We start from the raw sequence: 3519 nt of genomic DNA, 5'->3' as shown, positions 1-3519 counted from the left end.
GTGGATCAATGTCCCCACATTCATTCTTCACATACATTGTTACTTTATTTACAGAACAGATGTTCTTTGCTGACGCAGTGCTCATGAACAGCCTGATAGCTTTTTCTGCTGCTGTGAGGATGTGGACTACACCTTGTGATGGTGTGACACGCCCCCCTTCGTTTTTCAACTCTACGGGCTCTGTGGAAATCTGCCAGGCAGACCCAGAACTGCTCGGACCAGTGGCTGGCTCCAAGATGGGACCATGGGTGGATCTGTGCAGGTGGAGTGGACTGGCCCCTGAGTTGGACCCCTTCCACGACGAGTGAGACATCAGGAGACTCGAAGGCTCGAGCCGTACCTGAGGGTACATCCCGGATGTAGACCACTTGACAGAACAGGAGCCAGATGGGTTCCTGCAGACCGTTGGGAGGATCCCCAGAACTCTGGCTCTGGTGAAGCAGACTTTGGGCTTTGACATGAGTTATCACCTGGAGCGCCACCTCCTCCTCCTCCTCCTGGAGGACTTCTAGGGAGTCCATTCTGTTCGTACCCCAGCAGGAAAGACCACCAGTAACCTGGGAGCAGCATCAGACCTGAGAAGGCCGGAGTCCCCTTAAACCAGATTTCTCTTTCTTACTTAAAAGTACAAATTCAAATGAACCCATGTGATGCTTAAAGGTCTTCTTCAGTTCAAAGACAAGTTCCAAAAGGTCATTCAGGATGGGGATTATTGGTTTTCTCTTCCTGGATGGAAGAAGTTTATCCAGACATGAATAAATGAAAAAAGGACTCAGGAAGACCTTAACATATGAAACTTATCCCTTTATTGACAAAAACACAAACAAATTCATCTCCTAAACCAACAGAAACAGAAATGTAACCAAGAACTGAAGCTTTCACCTTCAGTCAGAGGGAGGTGTTGTGGAAGCCGGGCGGTGGAGGGGAGTGTGTTGACTCCTGACAGAAGAATGTCTCCTTCCCGTCGGCTAAGGAGCGGCAGCATGTGGGCCAAGTTGAGCAGCACCAGCGTGTTGGAACTAGTCTGTCAACAAACTTCCTGAGAAGCCACATTCATGTGGTTTTATGATGAACATGGTGCCGTTTTGTTCTCGGAGCAGCTTCATCCGCCGCTTCTTGACCCAACATCCTCTCTCAGTGTCGTGTGATTGGTCAGAGGATTGTCGACGTGTTTGGTTGCAGACTGTAATGTTGTCATTCTGCTTCCAGTTGTAGTGCGAGCAAACAAAAAGGAGAGTTTTGAGGAGCTGTTGGCCGAGCGTGTCACACCATCACCTTGTGATGGTGTGACACGCCCCCCTTCATTTTTTAACTCGAGCAGCTGATACAACTCCTCATGACATGGTTGAACAGCAGCTGTGGAGGATAAGATAGTGCAGAAGGTCACCAGGCCTACAGCAGACATGATCCAACGCACAACAAACCCTGCAATGTAGGTGACAATGTTTGACACAAACATAACATGTTTTATTGATATCCACGTGCAGTATGTGTGGTCCAAGTTGTTGTCGTTAAACAGCGACTCTGCCGCCTCACGATGCCCCGCTTCAGACAACNTGAGGCATTGTGTGCTGTCCATGATGGCCACATTTCNGCTTGNGCTGNGTNACACTCCGCTGTGCACAATCAGCTTANGGAAGACAGCCATGAACTGTAGACAGCTGGGNTTGTTGTTAAATCCACCTGCANAATGACAGCATACCTGCATTGATGAAACATATTAATACATAAACATCAAGATTTCAGGATTTTACAATTTAAAAACCTGTAATGTTATTTAAATAACAGGAAAGAACTTTATATATGCTCTCAATTTCATGTAAGTGTCATTTAGTTTATATATCCAATAAGCTTCAGAACTTTTTTTTGATATTAGGTGGATATAAAGTGTGAACAAAATGAGTTCTTACCATTTATCTTTTTCAGCAACTTCNGGCCAGTTGCTTTGACATATAGGATGTTTGAAGCCACTGCAGTGCAGATTATGTGAGTTAAAGATGTCAAACAGGGCGTCTACCTCCTGAAAGCANGAAACAACAAATGTTTATGATATGACAGTGTGCAGATGCATTGATTACACAATTATACAAATGTAAGTCTGCATTTTTGGTACATAATAAAATGATCTTAAGCACGGTTAATTACAAAGGCATTTTACCTCCATGAACTCTGCAGTAGCAGGGCAGTCACTTCCCTGATTCTAACTTTTCAGTTAATGCCACACATGTTTATGTTTAAACACGAGACCTTGACTTCACAGAAGCATAACACAGAAAGTTTTAGGTTAAAACTAGTGCTAGTAACGTCCAGTATTGATGCTCGTCTTCTGCAGTAAAGTTAGACTCAGGCACTGATCTCCTTGTTATTGAAAGAAAAACACTCACCGATGAAATGTAACGCCGTCCGGACATTTTCCCTGAAGATTTGTGCAGAAAAATGCAGCATAAGAAAAAGACATTCCTGTATCGATGAGCGCAAAAGCAGAACTGAAGTCATTGATCGCAGCCTTATATTGATCCCTACAGCAGAGGTGACTTTATGAGATGCTGCCCTCTGCTGGTCAGGCAGAAGGTTGCAAAAACATCCAACCATCAGGTCCATGAAGCTGAAGTGAGAAGCTTGTTGGAGCAGAATCTAAGAAGATAAAACTAAATCTGAAGCAGCTGAAAGTCCTTCCCAGCACAGACTCAGGAAGAACGAACCGGTGGAGAACAGGAGAGACAGAAGTGTGGTTTTAAGATCTGGTTCTGGATGTTGAAGGTCTGTGTTGATGGCAGCTGAACTGAATGTGATTCATGTCTGAAGATCAACCCGACTCGGGACAAAGAGAACGGCTTTAATCAAAATACCAACCCAAGGACAACCGAGACAAAACCGAACTAGGACAAAAAACTGGACCAGCTAAACCAAAACAAACCTGAGGGAACAGGAAGTCTTGTTTCAGGACTCCTGTAGGCCATGAGATCAGCACTCATACACATATGATGGTCCCCTCCGGTCCCTGCTGGTCCCTGCTGGTCCCTGCTGGTCCCTGCCGGTCCCTGACTGACCCTGATGGTCCCTGCCGGTCCCTGCCGGTCCCTGATGGTCCCCTCCGGTCCCTGCTGGTCCCTGACTGTCCCTGATGGTCCCTGACTGTCCCTGATGGTCCCTGCTGGTCCCTGCCGGTCCCTGCCTGACCCTGCCAGTCCCTGACTGACCCTGATGGTCCCTGCCAGTCCCTGATGGTCCCTGATGGTCCCTGCCGGTCCCTGATGGTCCCTGACTGTCCCTGTTGGTCCCTGCCGGTCCCTGTTGGTCCCTGCCGGTCCCTGCTGGTTCAGGATCAAGTTATGCATCAATCTGTTGGGTGTTTTTGTCCTGAATCAGTTCAGGTCAGTTTTATTCAGTCCTAAAACCCTGGACCTGAAGGAGGCCTGGAGGGTGACCTTCCTCCTCCTCTTCCTCGGGGGTCCAGGGTGCAGCAGGGGGCAGCAGGGGGCAGCAGGGAGCAGCAGGGGGCAGCAGGGAGCAGCAGGG

The 3519-nt window shown here is 47.7% G+C and overlaps 1 long non-coding RNA gene across 1 annotated transcript; it reads right to left on the bottom strand.

Annotated features, from left to right (window-relative positions):
* Positions 1-729: 729 nt before the first annotated feature.
* Positions 730-2567, bottom strand: LOC119617510. Its single transcript, XR_005233828.1, has 3 exons — positions 2385-2567; positions 1911-2020; positions 730-1702 (listed from the first exon to the last, which is right to left on the bottom strand). It is a non-coding gene; the product is annotated as an uncharacterized LOC119617510 (long non-coding RNA).
* Positions 2568-3519: the final 952 nt, after the last annotated feature.

The sequence above is a fragment of the Kryptolebias marmoratus genome, linkage group LG12 (genome assembly GCF_001649575.2).
Source record: "Kryptolebias marmoratus isolate JLee-2015 linkage group LG12, ASM164957v2, whole genome shotgun sequence".
Taxonomy (NCBI): Eukaryota; Metazoa; Chordata; class Actinopteri; order Cyprinodontiformes; family Rivulidae; genus Kryptolebias; species Kryptolebias marmoratus.
Note: the sequence above shows the minus strand (reverse complement) of the source record. Positions and strands in the feature narration are given on the sequence as shown.